This window comes from Mytilus edulis, chromosome 9, assembly GCF_963676685.1.
Source record: "Mytilus edulis chromosome 9, xbMytEdul2.2, whole genome shotgun sequence".
Classification (NCBI taxonomy): Eukaryota; Metazoa; Mollusca; class Bivalvia; order Mytilida; family Mytilidae; genus Mytilus; species Mytilus edulis.
Window position 1 is genome coordinate 84508017 of NC_092352.1, and position 21035 is coordinate 84529051.

Here is a 21035-nt window from a genome sequence, read left to right on the forward strand (position 1 = left end):
GGTAATCCATAACTAAGGGAAGGCAGCATTCACACCTAAGCTGAACATTTACAGTATAAATTTTATTGAATATGTTTTTCTTCATAATGTATTTGTAAGCTCACAATGCTACACTGGTACTACGCCACTCCTGTTGAATGTCCAAGACATAAAGACAGCGTATCTATCTTTCGTATAAAAAGATGTTGGCCTGCTTTTTAATCCGGTTTGTTTTGTTCCCATCTAACATCAAACCGCATTACTTAAGAATTGACTGCTTCTTTTTGTAACTTCATTGGGGTGTAAAAGTGTTGACCGAAGTACATCTTTTTATGAAGCGCGCAAGCGCTTCATTCTAAAAATGTGCGGACGGTCAACCGTCTTTTACAACCATATGAAGTTACAAAAAGAAGCATTCAATATTTATAATTACATTTTTTTTTAGCTAGGATAATGAAAAAACGAATTTTAACAACTTTTATTTAAGTCACATGCGCACTTTATTGTGGGACCTCGTGTTATCGTGAATGATAAGTTGTATTGAGTAATGCAAATGGATAAGGAATAACATGTGATGTGCAGTTAGCCAATCAGAATAACGTAATATTATGAAACATACATCTAATGTAATTATATAGAAAAAAATATTCAATGTGATCCTTGCAATGGCGAAGAAAAATGATGCTTAACCTTTAACACACTTAAAAATAAAGTTATCACGAAATAAAATATATCAAAACGAAAAGTGTGATTTTGCCAGTCTATGATGAATGCAGGCTTTTAGCAACCTTCATTTGTGATCATTTGTCCGAAATCGATAGTCAATGAAAAGCCTGATCAATTTAAATGTAAGTTGTATTCAAGTTTCTGTAAAACCACAACCCATTTAATGTATTGGGAACAGCGGATTGCAATCGATGGAGCTCTCTGTCTTTATTATATTCTGAATATTACCTATCGAAAAGCATTTAAACAAATTTACAAATAAAAAGTTAATAATGTTTTTAACCTTTATCATTATCTTGATTATTCCCTTCTTAGTGTAATATTAACCAACTTGGCTTTTCCTGTAAAACAAACTTTATATGATTCATTGTAATATTTTCTGTTTCCTTCCTTATTTACAGAGGGGGGGCAAGGGGTTTAACTGTTATGCTTTTATGGGGCAATTTAATTCTTTGTTATCTGTTATTTTGAAAATATATTTGCTGTTAGCTGTTATTGTTTATTCTTTGTTAGCTGTTATTGGGCTATTTGTTTTTTTGTTATCTGTTATTGTGATAATGTATTTGCTGTTAACTGTTATTCAAAATTGGAATGTTAGCATTTTTTTTTTTACATTCAATATTCGGTATAAATTGAAGATCATTGGACATTGGGGTCTACCACTACTAATATGTTTGTCCCGTATTCAGAGAAGGATTCCATTAACATTTACCCATCACAGAAGTGAGGTCCAGGACAATTCAAGTATATCTTATGATTATCCTTTGTAATAAATTCCATTTTTTTATGAATGTGTATTTAGAATTATCTTAATTTTTTGTATGAGAATAATGTTCCTTGTTTCCCGTACGAACATATTAAATTAAAACAATTCTTAATATGACAAAAAGGAAAACATATGGCCAGGAATATCTGACAAGGATCTCAATTAAGGACTAGGTCCTAACAACCAGTTAACCTTTTATATAATATGGTACATAGACTTAGCTCTGTGATTCTTTTCAAAGCAGAACCAAATGCATTGTACAATGAAAGTTCCAACCATGTACTTGGGTCCGTAACTCATTACAAACAAAGATTTCTTTCGTTTCAAGCCATTGTTTCCCTACTAAACTATGTATTCTACTTACTAGTACACTTGGTACAATCAAAAACCTCAGCTGATAAAAAATTGTTCAAATATATAAGGCCTTTGAAAATAGTGGAATAAATTGCTATTGGAGTATCAAAATTCGTTCGAAGTACTTGATAAATGGCATGCTTATAGTATGGCGTTCATTATCACTGAACTAGTATATATTTGTTTAGGGGCCAGCTGAAGGACGCCTCCGGGTGCGGGAATGTCTCGCTACATTGAAGACCTGTTGGTGACCTTCTGCTGTTGTTTTTTCTATGGTCGGGTTGTTGTCTCTTTGACACATTCCCCATTTCCATTCTCAATTTCATTATAATTGGAGCTTTTGATTTTGCTACCCTATATACTACTTTGCCTCATAGTCTTATTAAGAAAAATTCACACACTTCATTAAATGGTCATTTAGAAAAAGTCAGAATATTTAAACTCTTTTTAGGTCATTTTTTATTAGCAACAAAGGGAGCTTCAGTCAATATATATAAACAATACACCAATGTTTCATGAGAACTGCTGAAAGCATTTTTGAGTTATTTTTGAAAACTAGAAAATACCACCCTTTTCTAATGAATAAAATCCTAAAATCCCTTAACTCAATAACATAAAATCTAAAATTAATAAAAATCGAAAGGGAGTTTACAACAATAGATATAAACATTTCAGCATAGTTTCATGAGAACTGCTGAAAACATTTTGTGTTAATGTCTGAAAACTTGAAAATCCCCCCTTTTTAATTAATAAAACCCGTTAACCCGGAAACGTAAAATCTAAAATTTATAAAAATTGAAAGTGACCTCATGTTAATGGATATAAACAATTCACCAAAACTCCTTGCTTTGTGAAAGCATTTTTGAGATATTATCAGAAAACTCAATTTTATTGAATAAAAACCCATTACCCATGCAGAAACTTAAAATCTATAATTTATAAAAAAAAAAAAAAAAAAAAAAAAGGGAGCTCACGTCAATAGATATAAACAATTTCCAAAAGTTTAATGCAAATTGGTTAAAAAGTTTTTGAGTTAATGTCCGACATGTTGACAACAGACGGACAACAGTTTACCATAATATGTTCCGTAAACGAGCTTACAAAAAATATTATAATATATTGAGAAGTAATTTAAACACATTCTAGATACATGAATTAATACTAATAAAATAGTCATAGAAAATGGAATGCATTACAAAGGATTGTATCCGTAATAAGAAATACTGATTTGTCAAAGACCGAATTATTTTAATATTTCATTTACTGTTATCTGTTTTTGTCATTTTAAATTCCTTTTTATCTGTTATATGCCAGATCAATTTGCTGTTTTGCTGTTATTGAGACCCCCCTTGCCCCCCTCTTTACAAATACATGGTTGTGATTATACAAACCTGGCAAATATACGAATAAAACATATTTCTAATTCGTTTTAAACGGATTTATTGGTTTGTATAGAGTTTTGATGTAAAAACCCATTTAAGACAAGTAAATTATTGCACATTTTCATAAAGAAATTAAAAAATCACAATATCCGGAGAATGCTGTTAACATTTTACTTACACATATTTAGTTCTTTAATTGTTAACATCAAGATAAAAATACGAGATATACCATACACCAACAACTAAAACACAATGTTTATTGGAATCATAACTCTCTGATTGTCCAACTTTTGAAACTTAATTGTTACTGCTATAACTGAATTAATGTGAAACACATTCAAAATTCTTATATGAATTTTGTGTTTTTTCATTTCGATTTTTTTACATAGTCAATAAACCGTTGCGATCCAGAAAATGGACGACATTAATCCAATTTGTTAGGCAATATAGGCAACAGTAGTATACCGTTGTCTAATAGTCGTTCATCGATAATGCGAAAACAAACCAGGTCGCAAACCAAAACCGAGGGAAAAACATCAACTATAAGAGCAAAACCTTCGAAAGGGGGGGGGGGGGGGGTATACTTCAAAACGTACTTGATAGGAGTGCAGCTGGGTAAACCGTTTTGTTACCCCACCCTTTTCATATAATTCAGATTTTAAAAATGTATATCTTTTCATATATTGCGTCGATTTTCGTATCATACTCCATGCAGTGTGATACGTGCATTTTCTGTTCATGCAAGAAACAGACCACAACCATAAGATCGGATTAAAATTTAAATTCCTACGCAGATATTTGTATTTCAATATTGCTTACCAATTCATGTCAATATTTTCTGAAAATCTATTTGGACCTGTAAAAGAAGACTTTTTTTCACCTTCTAAACACTAGATCAGATATACTGACTCGTATGCGACTAAAAATGTATATTTTTCATTGGTTATAATTATTATTTTTTGTATGTTATGATAACATTTGGAGTTTAAACGTTTACATCGTTAAATTTGTTGACTCGTATAGCATGCTTTTACCATTACAATATTCTAAAAAAATAAAAAATTTCGTTCCTTATTATTTAGTTTTTATTCTTTAAAAAAATCTATTATTTGTGTCACATGAATTTTTTACTGACCATGCAATGATTTTACCTAGAAACCTAGAGTAAATATTTGCCAAATCATTATACAATGTGTTTTATCGGGAGGTTGAGAGCTTCCGCTGATAACGTAACCCAGAAATCTTTTTCTGACATATATAAATCTTTCTGATGTAAAAGGGTTGTGTCCTGTAACACATATCTCAATCATCAGTTTTCATTTGTTATTTTATAATTCTGCAACTTGTTTAAAATATAGTGAAGTAATTGATAAACAATACAGGAAATCCGAAAATGTACAGACTAACTTAACTGTCTATTTGAAAATCCCAAAGTTTTGATAAGAAATGAATGTGCATATGGATCTTATATTTTATTTCGTAGCTGGGTATGTTTTACCCACTAATTGTAGAGGTAAGAAATTTAAGCGACAGTAGTCTACCAATACTCAAATCTTCAAAACAGATTAAGGTATCTAATCATCAAAGTGACGAAAAAAACGTAAAAAAATCATATAAACTCCAAAAGGAGAGGGACAGGGTTTACAATCTTAACATGCTTAACTCAGTCGATGCCACTGCTGGTGGACGTTTCGTCCCCGAGGGTATCACCAGCACTTTGTGTTGACATGAATATCAATTATATGGTCATTTTTATAAATTTCCTGTTACAACACTTTGAATTTTTCGAAAAACTAAGGATTTTCTTATCCCAGGAATAGATGACCTTAGCCGTATTTGTAACAACCTTTTGGAATTTTGGATCCTCAATGCTCTTCAACTTTGTACTTGTTTGGCTTTATGTCTATTTTGATCTGAGCGTTACTGATGAGTCATAAGTAGACGAAACGCGCGTCTGGCGTACTAAATTATAATCTTGGTACCTTTGATAACTATTTACTTTATTTCTGTTTAATTTTAAAATATGTTGCATGTATTTAACATGATTAAACACCTATAAGTAATATTTCACATTGTTGACTGTACACATGTAATATCTCTACAGTTATAATCGCCTCTTAACTTGTGGTTGTTAGTTCAAACCCCGCTTGTGTCGAGGTCTGATCAACGCAGACCTTTAATGCCAAAAATAATCATTTTTCATACGAAAATTCCACCCACCTCTAAAAACTGGTAACCATGATATAACCAAAATTGTTGAAAGTGGCGCTTAATAATTAAAAAAATGTTAATGAATATAACGTGAATGTTACAAACGATATAAGCAGTATAAGAGGTTCCCGATAATGCCACCCAGTTCTTATCCTGCTTTGCCGTTCTTATGATGGTTTGTTTGATTTGAAACATACAATTAAAAAGTAAAATCACAAAAATACTAAACTCCGAGGTTATTTCAAAACGGAAAGTCACTTACTTTAGTATCAAATGGCAAAATCAAAAGTTCAAACACATCTATTGAATGGTCAACAATTGTCATATTCCTGCCTTAGTATAGGCATTTTCTTATGTAGAAAATATAGGAGTACGCCTGGTTTTAAAGCTAGCTAATGAAACCTCTCACCTAGTTTTTGGTGGGGTTCGTGTTGCTTATTCTTTAGTTTTCTATGTTGTGTCGTGTGTGCTATTGTTTGTCTGTTTGTCTCCTTCATTTTGAGCCATGTCGTTGTCAGTTTGTTTTCGATTTGTGAGTGTAACTGTCCCTCTGGTATCTTTTGTCCCTCTTTTGTATGAGAGTCTCATAAAATTCCACAATATTGACAAAGATGTGTGAACAGAACAAACCGGCATAATAGGTAAACATGTCAAAAATAGGGGTACAGCAGTCAACATTGTGTTATTATCTTGATCACTATAAAACAAACAAATATGTAAATAAACAGTTACCATGTCACAATTACAATGACGGAATGTACAGAACCACGTCATATATGTAATAAAGAAACGCAAAAAGGCATTTAGACAAAACATATTAGCAAAAATGAAAGACAAGCATACAAAAACTATCATAGAACAATAACACAATTACCGGATGTATAAGTACAGAACCACGTCATATGTATAAAAAAGAAACATACATATTATATCTACAATACTTAAACCCTATAATTTTAGGATTGCAAATGGTTCAAGTTTGTGAGGACACTTCAAGTGAAATATCATGCGAAGGATCAGACTTTACACACATTTCGATCATCAATGCTACGTATGGCCGAAATGAAGAAACAACATGCCCGCATTCATCTGTTTACGGATCATTTCTATTTCCATGCACCATGAATGTGAAGGAAAAGATCGAACTATTGTGTCAAGATCACACGACTTGTATAGTTACTCCTTCTAATACTGAATATGGCGGGGAACCATGTCTAGACATATATAAATATCTAACGGTTTACTTCAAATGCTCAGGTAATTTTAAATCATTTACTATTATGACAAAAAGTAAAATCACAAAAATACTGAACTCCGAGGAAAATTCAAACGGAAAGTCCAACATTATACTTTCAAACTTTAGTATCAAAGAGCTGTTCTAAATTTGCATTTACTCAAATTAATATGCGAGAGTCAGGCATGCAAACATGCTTGTGTAATAAACATTCTGTTTATTTGTTGTCCGAAAAGACTGTACGAAGAAAAATTATGTTGATTAAAATATTCCTATTAGCCGTTACAATGTGTATCTGTTTGTGGGGTTAGGTAACTGTCTTATTAAAAGCTGTGTATAATGTTTTGACATGTATTTCTAGTATTCTTTCATTATTACATATATTTTGTTTTTGTTCCCAAATGTTTGCTTTCTGTATGAAAAAATACCTATATATGGTTTGGGTTTTCCTCCAAGTTCAGTATTTTTGTTATTTTACTTTATACTTCTTTTGGATCAATATACCACTTTCGCATTTGTCCGTTACCGGAAAAAACTCGTCAATTATGCGCTCCTTTATGACGGCATTTACCAGATAGAGGGGATCGCCTGTATCTTTGCACCGTATTAACGAGCGTCTTATTGATCGTCATTGTGCAGGATAAGCTAGAAATAATATTTTTTCCGTAGGTACCGAATCACAATTTCCTTGTGACAGCAGTGCTGAATATCATATAAGAATTTAATTTGCCGAATAATTCGTGCAATCAAGCATTATCAATTTTTCCACCAATAGCCCAACAAAGGAACGGAAGTGACGACGCCTCTAAACGCACGAATGATGTTAACTAAAATCAAAGTTTTGACGGATTTGCAACGAACTCGAAAGTTGTCTATTGATTTAAAGCTTCCCCTTATATAATTAAAAAAAATAAACCGTTATACATTATGAATTTCAGATTAACAAATATTTTTTCATTCACATGCATTCTATCGATCAGTTAATATCATAAGCACAAAGAAAGGAACAAGAATGACTTTTCTATTTCTAGTTCTCTAAAACATTACAAACAAGAATAATCTATAAACCAACTGTTTTAAATACATAACTTATATTTAATTTTTGACATTCTAAGGCTTTTTTTTACCTCAGGAATAGATTACCTTAGCTGTATTTGGCAAAACGTGATGTAATTTTTGTTCTCAATGCTCATAAAACCTCGTACTTTATTTGACCTTTTTTTTTAAACACTTTTTGATTCGAGCGTCACTAGTTTTGAGTCTTATGTAGACGGAAGGTGCGTTTGGCTCTAATATAAATTTCATTTCAATCCTGGTTTCTATGATGAGTTTATTCATCTACCAAACATGAGATAAGAAGAAAACATGGGAAAGTATTTGTGCTCTTCGGTTGGGTTATTTACTTCTTGACACAATCCCTATTTCCATGCTCAATTTTATCATTAATAAAAAAAAAGTAACACAATAAAATTATTTTAACAAGCAGACATGACGAAATTTGAATCCACAATGTCAATAATTAAGTTAGCACTTATTAAACAGTTATTGACGGTTAAAGAGCTGCTATTCACTGAGGTCAACGATTAAAGTGAATATAGAATAAATTATTTCACCTATCATATATATTTTTGTAGTTGACGACTTTATTGACGTATCCTATGAAAAGCAAGAACATGAACATTTATATAACGTTATACTGACAACGGATGTGATGTCATTCATTGATTGTGCTAGGATTTGCACATCAAATTTTGACTGCTATGGTTTTGAATACAAACCCGATGGTCTCACTTGCCACATTGTGTCAAGTGTAATAAGGTTGCTAGTCAAGTAACTTATTTTGTTAAAACTATGAATTAGAACGACCCATCTCGGGGTAAACGAAACCGGATAATTGCAACTGTCCATTAAAATTTCGCTTCTGATACAATACGAAAAGAATTAATCCGTTTTAGCTTGAAATAAAATAAGATTTCGGAAAACTTAATGGTTGGTTTTGGCGCATAAACGTCATGGTTACGGCGTGGTTTTGGAATTGTAGAATCTAAGTGCCTCTGCTTTTAATTTCAACGTTAGATACATGGTTTGTTTTTCATTTTTTATTCGAACTCTTTGCCGAGAGTGCCGATTGCAAAACTTGATTTTTTTTCTGGAATTGATTGTCTCTATTTTGGCATCACCGAATTTCCATTTGCTATTATAGGCACGAAGGATGCCTTTTGCACGCAGGTTTATCGATAGATTTGTGCTCCTCAGTCTTATATTTTCTGTGAAGTGTTTTTTAGACTGAATATCTGATTTTCGTCTTTTGGTTGTCATAGTATTTTCGTTTTATTTTTCTTGTTTCAATTATGATATCATAGCAGGGATGACGAAAAATAAGACATAAACCTTTAAAGCACTAAATTCTTTATAATAAAATGCCTGTTCCAATTCAGAAATATGAAAGTTGTTATCATACAGGAACTTCTTAGAAGAAAGATAAAAAGTTAGCAATATCCTTTAACTCTACTTTCCGCTATAAAGATGCCGTTCTTTCACTAAATAATTCAACGTTTGGTGACTTTGTTGAACGCATCTATCCCATCGAACTAGAGATAAAGGAAACACTAGATACAGTTAAGTCGGCATCATATCTTGACTTACATCTAGAAATTGACAATGAGGGTCGGTTGAAAACAAAAATTTACGACAAAAGAGTTGATTTCAGCTTTCCAATTGTGAACTTTCCATTTCTAAGTAGCAACATTCCACCTGCATACGGCGTATATATCTCCAACTTGATACGATATTCCTGTGCTTGCATTTCCTATCATGATTTTCGTGATAGAGGGTTGGTGCTCACAAGTAAGCTATTACACTCACACACCACATCTTCCTATATCTATTAAACCAAGAGTTCCAAATTGTGAAGTTGAAATTCCTTCGTAAATTTTACGGACACCACCACGTGTTGGTTGACTGTTATGGAATAACCGTTTCACAAATGATATCGGATATGTTCCTTACGTAGTAACTACAATCCCTTCTCTTTCGTGAATGTGACCTACCGAATTAGAATATTAGGTGCCACATGTGGAGCAGGATTTGCTTACCCTTCCGGAGCACATGAGATCACCCCTAGTTTTTGGTTGGGATCGTGTTGCTTATTCTTTAGTTTTCTATGTTGTGTCATGTGTTCTATTGTTTGTCTGTTGGTCTTCTTTCATTTTTATCCAGGCGTTGTCAGGTTATTTTCGTTTTATGAGTTTGACTGTCCCTCTGGTATCTTTCGTCCCTCTTTCATCCATTCATTTGTTCGAGCTTTTGATTTTGACATTTGCTTAGAGACTTTCCGTTAAGAATTTTCATCGGAGTTCGGTATTTTTTACTATTTCACTTTATATTTATGAATCATATCAAATTGTTTAGAATAAATTCAGAACGACAACTGAGAAATACATATTTAAATGACATGCATTTTTTCCCGGTAATCGATCTAGGCTTATAAGAGCATGTAACTTTTATTTTGTGCAGTCCATTAAAGTGATAAAACTGTGGAAATAGTAATTTTAATCATTTGACCAAAAACAGCTAATAAGATTATTATGTATACATTTGACATATATGTGTATTTATAAGCTATGTTTGGATTCGTTCTATAAGTATTTATATATTTCTATGCCGTTGTAAATTCAATCAAATGTTGCAAGTTCTAAAAAAAGCCCTAAAAATTCATTTCCGTTATTAGTATGACAGTTTACGTCAGTATGCAATTGCCTTATGGCTAGAATTTCTACAATTGCAATAGTAAAACCGTGATGAATGAAAAAGTAAAAAAATGTGAAAGTAAATTGGTACATGTATTAATCGATTCTATCAGCAAACATAATACAATAATAATTCAACAATTGTAGTTTTTTAATTTATTAACAAAACCAATTGTAATATTCATATCTTATTATATCTTTATGACTTACTTGATCTTACAAGTGTTACTTACTTTTTTATGATGTGTAGTATGTAATTGCACATGTTTCATCATGAAAAATAAAAACAATACAACAAAAAACTGTTATGTTATAAAAATATACATATAAAAAACTAAAAACTAAAAATAAACTTTGCTCTATCATCTCACTTATTTGTGTTGATGTTTTATTATGTTCACCCAAAGTTTTAGTTGTTAGTACAATCAAAATTCAGTTGGTCAATTATACATTATGAAATTGCTTTATGTGCTTTCTAAGTTCCGATCGAAGGTGATCTAGCAATTTTCACACTAGACCATAACCCGTTGTGATAACATAGTTACGACACATAAATGCAATTCAGATGTTCATTATAGTTTGACAAGTCCAAGTTGATTTCATGTTCTGATTTATTCCATTACTGAAGATTCTTTGCAATGACATTTTGAAAATAACCATCTTCAATTGGCATATTTCCTTGGATGAGTTAGAACGTTGTCAAAGAAATGTGGGTTCAAATTCTACTTATTTTCAAATGAAGCATAAAGTAAGATAACAAAATTACTTTCCTTCAAAATTCAAATCGGAAAGTCCCTTTTCAAATGGCAATATCAAAAGCTCAAACATATCAAACGAATAGTAAACAAATGTCATATTCCTGAGTTGGAACAGACATTTCCTTATGTAGAAAATGATGAATTAAACCAACCTGGTTGCATTTAGTTATCAAAGGTACCAGGGTTATAATTAAGTACGCCATACGCGCGTCTCGTCTCCATAAGACTCATCAGTGACGCTCAGATCAAAATACTTATAAAGCCAAACAAGTACAAAGTTGAAGAGCATTGAGATTCCAACATTTCAAAAAGTTGTGCCAAATACGGATACGGTAATCTATGCCTGGGATAAGAAAATCCTTAGTTTTTCGAAAAGTTCAAACTTTTTAACAGAAAATTTATAAAAATGACCACATTATAGCCAGCTCAACCTCTTACTTTTATGACAGTCGCATAAAATTCCATTATATTAACAACCATGTGTGAACAAAACAAACAGACATACACTGTGTTACAGGTAAAAATGTCAGAAAGAGAGGTACAGCAGTCAACATGTGTTATAATCTATTAAATCACCATAAAACAAACAAATACGTAGACAAAGAAAAATAAATTGCCAAGTTAACAAAACACAAAAGCAAAAATGAAAGACAATGAAACAAAAGATGACCAGAGCACCACAACAAATTGGCTGTATGCACATGTGACCATCCAAGCAAAAGGATATTATAGAAAAATATAAACAGTTAAGGTTAATAATTTACAAAGACAAACAAAAGAAGACTTTTAGACGTAATCAAGTTCTATAATCTATAGTTCAAGGCCATCATGTATTACATGTGAAGTGGATTTGGAACACATGTATTTATAAACACAGTCACTGTTTCTTCCGATGAAATATTTTGTTGAAAAAAGACGAGACTTTCTTTGCCATAACCCTGATTCAGTGACTTTCTGCCCAGACGTTTTATATAGTCTTGTAAGCAGCTCCAAGCTCGTGAATACCGAACAAATTAGGAAATGTATATCACATATGCAGGTGAAGTTGGTATATTGCTTCTAAGGTGGGAGATATTGATTTGTCATAGATTCTGGTACTAAGGTAACCGCGTATATGAAATTCAGTATTTAAGTCTTAAAATGAGGCAGAGGAAGCTGTGGCGATTGTTGTTCCTTTAAAAGGGAATTAGCTGCGAGGTATGAAAAAATATATATGAATATTTTGACTAGATAATTAAAGTAAGTGAACATGGTGGAATAGTGGAATAATAATTCTCTTTTAGAAGACAGTTTGGTTACATTTTTCACTTGCAAGTTAAAATTTGACCTCACTGAATCTGTATTGATGTGACCTTCAATTTAACCCATTAGTTATAGATGGGTTATACATGATTTGGACGTGTTCAGTTACATAAAGATTCGAAGAGGGGAAAAATGTTAACATTAAAAGTGAAACAATGGTAAACGACTTGTAATGATTGAATGATTCGATCCACAAAAACTCATTATTATATAGGTAAAAACGATGAATTACGTATATTTTTAGAGTATATTATAAAATCAAACAGACCATCAGGTTATATAACCCTCGGCAGTCTTTGGAGGTCAACTTGATAATTAATTGTATGGCGTCTAACTTGATCGTTAACTTGATGGCGTCACGAATAAAAAAACACACGAAATGTTGATACGTGTCATCGAGCCAATACATTTTAAATTGCTATTTTTAGACTTGTTATAATTCAAATATAAGTTTTAGTATGTTTTAATCAATATGAGAATTTGACAGCTAAAACCTCTTAAGTTTTTTTCTGTCTTTTCGAAGCAAGTTTCTGGATAAAATGAAAAAATAAATTCAGGAATATTTTATAGAAATGTAAACATGCGTTTGTATGTGATCCACTGTCAGCTTTCTATTAAAAAAATCCTTGGTTTTAAAGTAGCCTTGCTTCGCAATATAATGTATCATACAGGTGACTGAATGACAAATACAGAACATTTATAAAAAGGTAATTTTTCCTATATATGTACTCAAATGTTTCAATCGCACATATTGCAAGATCATGTCTGCCCGTACTATGTATTAAGTTGTTTACAGAAGGACATAGAATAATATTCAAATCCATTTGAAGACGACTGTGCTTGAGGGAGTTGAAACCATGTTTTTTTTTAATTCCGAAATAAAAAAAAAGACCAATTCAAGAAATATTTTGTATAAGGCAAATCACTGCCGAGGTTTCGACTATTGAGTTAATGATAGCTCAAAATGTTAGTCAAACTCATATTTGGTTGCATGTCATGATGTATAACGCCTTTAATGTTTACGATAAATATTAGCAGCTTCTGGTTTTGTTTATATAAATTATCTCAATAACAATCAAGGTCACCACTTGAAAATGAAAAATAACACCAGGTATTTTTTTTCAACTAGAAATTTGGAAAGTGAAGTCAAAAATATAAAACTTTGGACAGCATCAAAACCAAGATGGCATACAGAGAAATAGAAACCACGTAGGGTAAAATTGGCCCGGAGGAGTGACAATTTTAGGTAGAGCACACTTACATGAATTCATAAGGAAAATGCAATTGTTAACAAACTTTCCGATTTGACAAGCTACAGTAACAATGTCCTAATCAAAAACAATTTAGTAAACATGTGAATGAAGTCAACAGGGATAATTCATGATTAATTTTCTTGAATAGGTATTATAGGATTAAACACTTTTGTATAGAGATTAATGATATGTAAATAGGATTCATAAATTGAGTAAAAGCCTGAAGGGATTTTTATGTAATGTGTGTGAGACAGAATGCACATCTGGTGCAGGAACATTGGTACCATTAATGTTATTAAATTTAAACTTTCTTCGAAACCCAGGGTTCCATTCCTATGTATCGCACATTTACATGTATCGGATATGGGTACAACACAGTGAAATTGACAAAGTGGTTTACAAACGTATATGTAGTTTAAAAACGCAGGATATCGATGTTTATACTAAGAAAAAGCAATTTTAAAGAATCAATCACATTCAAGTATTTTTAGAAATTCAAGATAAGAATAAAAAGGTTGTACTGCTTCATTAGATGTATATAATTGTGATAAGTTAATTAATCTTTCTATGATGTCTTGAGTTGTTAATGTCATTTCCTTTACTAGTAATCAATTATTACTTGATTGATAATTGACTGAAGGATTTTAAAATTATTTTTTTTATATTTATTTGACTCCTTCCAAACTGTCATCGATATTACATTAAAGTAGAAAAAAGTGTCATCCTACAAAGAGGACGTATTTTGAAGATTAACCAAAGAACTAACCAGACTACGTTTTAGTTGTTTTCGAACAAATGACAGCAATATCTTGCACCATTCGAATTGTTATCGGACTTGCATTGGTTATGGATATGAAAAACACAATGTGTAATCGATTACAATTAATTATTAGTGATGTGTATGGCAATTAAAATCGAATCAGTCAGTGAGTGAAATCCGGATACAATTCAATTTCATAATTGATTTAATTTAATATTTATGAAAGAATCCCAAACAAAATAAATTTTTAAACCCAAATCAGTCTTGTTTTTAATACAAATTACAAGCATCAAAGGTTTTCGTTAAAAGGCATGTGAAATAAATATGATATGTAATAAAGATTTCGAACGTAAATTTTGTTTTGGTTAATGAGTAAAATTGATCAATTTAATGGTTTGATAGCTGATATAAAACTGATAAAATCTCAATACTTAGAATATTCATTTTTTTCGTAGTAAACAAACATTCTATGTGAATCCGAACAGTGTACTCGTACAGATGGATTTTTTATTTTATTTCGTAGCTGGGTATATTTTACCTATAACAGGTAAGAAAACTATGGTTATGTGATATATATTGTAAACTTTAACAATAAAATATAAAAAATTCCTTAACATATATTCAAGTTATCTAAAAGGTTTGTCCTATAATTGTTTACTTCTCAAATTGTGACTTGGATGAAGGAGTTGTCTCATTGGCACTCATTCAACATCTTCTTATATCTATTGTCTCAAACGTTTTTTTTCTGATTAAGGTTATACCAGCACGTGCCCTATGCACAAATTTTTTATCATGCGGGTCTTTTTTTATTTCAATGTTTTTTTCGTATTTTTTTAAGTACATTTGCTTGGTAAAATACAAAATAAATTTTGTACAATATAAGTACACATCATAACGAGATAGATTCAGAGAGAAATAATGTATCTTTTGATAATCCTTTTATGAGATAAATAAAGACAACAGTAGTATACAGCTGTTCAAAAGTCATACATCGATTGCGCGAAAACAAACTTAAACCGAGGAGAACATCAACTATGAGAAGAAAACAACGGAACAACAGACACAGTAAAGTGCAACAAAAACAAAAGCAATTGCAACATACTTAGAAATGAACAATTCGATAACAACTACCATATTCCGGACTTCGTACAGGACAGCTCGAACCTAGTTTTATGGCTAGCCAAACCTCGCGCTTTTATGGCAATGTTAAATATAACACAAAAATGAAAAAACAACATGACTGGAATACAGTACAAATCAATACAAGACTATTCAGGGCAGAGAAAAACACAAATAAACAATACAATAGTACATTAAAGAATTTCAAAATCCCCCCTGGTTTGTGTTTGTAACTGGGTAATTTAATTATGTCTAACTATGTCGGGGTTTCTTCTAAAGATAAAAAAAAAAGGCAACAGTAGTATACCGCAGTTCGAAATTCATAAATCGATAGAGAAAAAACAAATCCAGGTTACAAACTAAAACTGAGGGAAACGTATGAAATATAAAAGAACTACGACACAACTGAAACACAACACCGAAATTTAACACACACAGAAACGAACTATAATGTAACAATAGCCGTTTTCCTGACTTGGTTCAGGGCATTTTATGAAAAAATGGTGGGTTGAACCTGGTTTTGTGGCATGCCAAACCTCCCGCTTTAATGACAATGCCAATTATATCATCAAAATGACAACATTACACGACAGGGCTACAATAACTAAATGGGAGAAAATATGGGACAGAGAAACGAACGAATAATAGCCATCAAAAGGAAACAGGTTAAAAAATATTTTCATACGCCAGACGCGCGCTACGTCCACATAAAATTATGCTCAGATGAAAAAAATATTGAAAGCCATAACAACTACAAAGTTGAAGATCGCCGAGGACAAAAAGTTGTGACCAACACGGCCAGGGTTATCAACCTAGGACAAGAACATCCTTATTATTTAGAATAATACATACTTTTGCATACAGTAAACTTTATATACATGATTAACTTGAAGTGGTGACTAGCTACAGAACAAAAACAGATAAATTACAAAAATTCACAGCCTTGTTAGCCATAAACAGTGTTACGCTAAAAGTGACGTCACATTTGAATTTCTAAAACGAGTTCCCAAAAACTAAAACAGGTTTTAGATGAAGTTCAAGATTAGATTTGTATGACTATCTTACGTTTATTTTTAACAGTGAAAATTACAATACTAATTAATATCAAATTGTAGTAGTAAATAGATAATTAATTGTATTATTTAGCTATGTCGGTGTTCTTCTGAATCAAACTGTAAACCAAATATATAGGGAAAATTTCGTTGATTCAAACTAAAATCTAATAAATGAACTGGATGATCAATTGTGTTAACCATAACACTCGAATACAACAGGGAAAAAAAGAATGTATAACTACAAACGTTAAGACATTTGACAAAATCCGATGACAATTACAAATATAACATCAAAACTAAATAAATGAATTTGGGATGGAAAAGTACTGTGACACGATGTTATATTTGTTATTCTCGTGGGATTTTGTCTGATGCTTGGTCCGTTTCTGTGTGTGTTACATTGTAGTGTTGTGTCGTTGTTTTCGTCTTATATTTAATGCGCTTCCCTCAGTTTTAGTTTGTTGCCCCGATTTTGTTTTTTGTCCATGGATTTATGAGTTTGAACAGCGGTATACTACTGTTGCCTTTATTTGTAGCAGTATGAATTCACTCAGCAAAACAGTCACATTCGAGAATAAGTCACGTTCGGTAATAAAAATATCAGACGACGTAATGACAAACCACAATCTAACACGTGGTAAAAATGTCCATAGTTAGTTTGGACAAAGATACATCGTATGGATCAACCAATCCGTTCGTGACGGATGTCAAGTTGGTTCAATATTCAATATTCAACATTCAACATATGCATTCAACATTCAATTTTTTTTTCTTGTATCCATTTTCAACATTCAACATTCGATTTCAACATTCAACATTCGATTTCAATATTCAACATTCAACATTCGATTTCAATATTCAACATTCGTTTTCAACATTCGATTTTCAACATTCAACATTCGTTTTCAACATTCAACATTTGTTTTCAACATTCGATTTTCAACTTTCAACCTTCATTTTTAACATACAACATTCGTTTTCAACATTCGATTTCAACTTTAAACATTCGTTTTTAACTTTTAACATTCGTTTTCAACATTCAACATTCGATTTCAACATTCAACATTCGTTTTCAACATTCCATTTTCAACATTCAACATTCGTTTTCAACAATCAACATTCGTTTTCAACATCCGATTTTTAACTTTCAACATTCGTTTTCAACATTCAACATTCGTTTTCAACATTCAACATTCGTTTTCAACATTCGATTTTCAACTTTCAACATTTGTTTTCAACATTCAACATTCGTTTTCAACATTCGATTTTCAACATTCGTTTTCAACATTCGTTTCAACATTCAACATTCGTTTTCAACATTCAACATTCGTTTTCAAAATTCGATTTTCAACTTTCAACATTCGATTTTCAACATTCAACATTCGTTTTCAAAATTCGATTTTCAACTTTCAACATTCGTATCAACATTCAACATTCGTTTTCAACATTCAACATTCGTTTTCAATATTCGATTTTCAACTTTCAACATTCGTTTTCAACATTCAACATTCGTTTTCAATATTCGATTTTCAACTTTCAACATTCGTTTTCAACATTCAACATTCGTTTTCAACATTTGTTTTCAACATTCGATTTTCAACTTTCAACATTCGTTTTCAACATTCAACATTCGTTTTCATCATTAAACATTCGTTTTCAACATTCGATTTTTAACTTTCAACATTCGTTTTCAACATTCAACATTCGTTTTCAACATTCAACATTCGATTTTCAACTTTCAACATTCGTTTTCAACATTCAACATTCGTTTTTAACATTCAACATTCGATTTTCAACTTTCAACATTCGTTTTCAACATTCAACATTCTTTTTCAACATTCAACATTCGATTTTCAACATTCAACATTCGTTTTCAACATTTAACATTCGTTTTCAACATTCGATTTTCAACTTTCAACATTCGTTTTCAACTTTCAACATCCATTTACACCATTCAACATTCAACCTTCGTTTTCAGCATTCAACATTCGTTTTCAACATTTAACATTCGTTTTCAACATTCAGCATTCGTTTTCAACATTCGATTTTCAACTTTAAACATTTGTTTTCAACATTCAACATTCGTTTTCAACATTTGATTTTCAACATTCAACATTCGTTTTCAACATTTGATTTTCAACATTCAACATTCGTTTTCAACATTCAACATTCGTTTTTAATATTCGATTTTCAACTTTCAACATTCGTTTTCAACATTCAACATTCGTTTTCAACATTCGTTTTCAACATATGTTTTCAACATTCGTTTTCAACATTCGTTTTCAACATTTCAGTTTCAACTTTCAACATTCGTTTTCAACATTCAACATTCGTTTCAACATTCGATTTTCAACTTTCAACATTCGTTTTCAACTTTCAACATTCGTTTTCAACATTCAACATTCGTTTTCAACATTCCATTTTCAACATTCAACATTTGTTTTCAACATTCAACATTCGTTTTCAACATTCAACATTCGATTTTCAACTTTCAACATTCGTTTTCAACATTCGTTTTCAACATTCGTTTTCAACATTCAACATTCGATTTTAAACTTTCAACATTCGTTTTCAACATTCAACATTTGTTTTCAACATTCAACATTCGTTTTCAATATTGGATTTCAACTTTCAACATTCGTATTCAACATTCAACATTCGTTTTCAACATTCGATTTTCAACTTTCAACATTCGTTTTCAACATTCAAGATTCGTTTTCATCATTGAACATTCGTTTTCAACATTCGATTTTCAACTTTCAACATTCGTTTTCAACATTCAACATTCGTTTTCAACATTCAACATTCGATTTTCTTCTTTCAACATTCGTTTTCAACATTCCATTTTCAACATTCAACATTCGTTTTCAACATTCAACATTCGTTTTCAACATTCAACATTCGATTTTCAACTTTCAACATTCGTTTTCAACATTCAACATTCGTTTTCAACATTCAACATTCGATTTTCAACTTTCAACATTGGTTTTCAACATTCAACATTCGTTTTCAACATTCAACATTGGTTTTCAATATTCGATTTTCAACTTTCAACATTCGTATTGATCATTCAACATTCGTTTTCAACATTCGATTTTCAACTTTCAACATTCGTTTTCAACATTCAACATTCGTTTTCATCATTGAACATTCGTTTTCAACATTCAACATTCGTTTTCAACATTCGTTTTCAACATTCGTTTTCAACATTACAGTTTCAACTTTCAACATTCGTTTTCAACATTCAACATTCGTTTCAACATTCGATTTTCAACTTTCAACATTCGTTTTCAACTTTCAACATTCGTTTTCAACATTCAACATTCGTTTTCAACATTCCATTTTCAACATTCAACATTTGTTTTCAACATTCAACATTCGTTTTCAACATTCAACATTCGATTTTCAACTTTCAACATTCGTTTTCAACATTCGTTTTCAACATTCGTTTTCAACATTCGTTTTCAACATTCAACATTCGATTTTAAACTTTCAACATTCGTTTTCAACATTCAACATTTGTTTTCAACATTCAACATTCGTTTTCAATATTGGATTTCAACTTTCAACATTCGTATTCAACATTCAACATTCGTTTTCAACATTCGATTTTCAACTTTCAACATTCGTTTTCAACATTCAACATTCGTTTTCATCATTGAACATTCGTTTTCAACATTCAACATTCGATTTTCAACTTTCAACATTCGTTTTCAACATTCAACATTCGTTTTCAACATTCAACATTCGATTTTCAACTTTCAACATTCGTTTTCAACATTCCATTTTCAACATTCAACATTCGTTTTCAACATTCAACATTCGTTTTCAACATTCAACATTCGATTTTCAACTTTCAACATTCGTTTTCAACATTCAACATTCGTTTTCAACATTCAACATTCGATTTTCAACTTTCAACATTGGTTTTCAACATTCAACATTCGTTTTCAACATTCAACATTGGTTTTCAATATTCGATTTTCAACTTTCAACATTCGTATTGATCATTCAACATTCGTTTTCAACATTCGATTTTCAACTTTCAACATTCGTTTTCAACATTCAACATTCGTTTTCATCATTGAACATTCGTTTTCAACATTCGATTTTCAACTTTCAACATTCGTTTTCAACATTCCATTTTCAACATTCAACATTCGTTTTCAACATTCAACATTCGTTTTCAACATTCAACATTCGATTTTCAACTTTCAACATTCGTTTTCAACATTCAACATTCGTTTTCAACATTCAACATTCGATTTTCAACTTTCAACATTCCCGATTTTCAACTTTCAACATTCGTATTGATCATTCAACATTCGTTTTCAACATTCGATTTTCAACTTTCAACATTCGTTTTCAACATTCAACATTCGTTTTC

General features: G+C 31.2%; 1 long non-coding RNA gene across 1 annotated transcript; it reads left to right on the forward strand.

The window, feature by feature from the left end:
• Positions 1–6383: 6383 nt before the first annotated feature.
• Positions 6384–8634, forward strand: LOC139490476 (uncharacterized). Its single transcript, XR_011656348.1, has 2 exons — positions 6384–6675; positions 8287–8634. It is a non-coding gene; the product is annotated as an uncharacterized lncRNA (long non-coding RNA).
• Positions 8635–21035: the final 12401 nt, after the last annotated feature.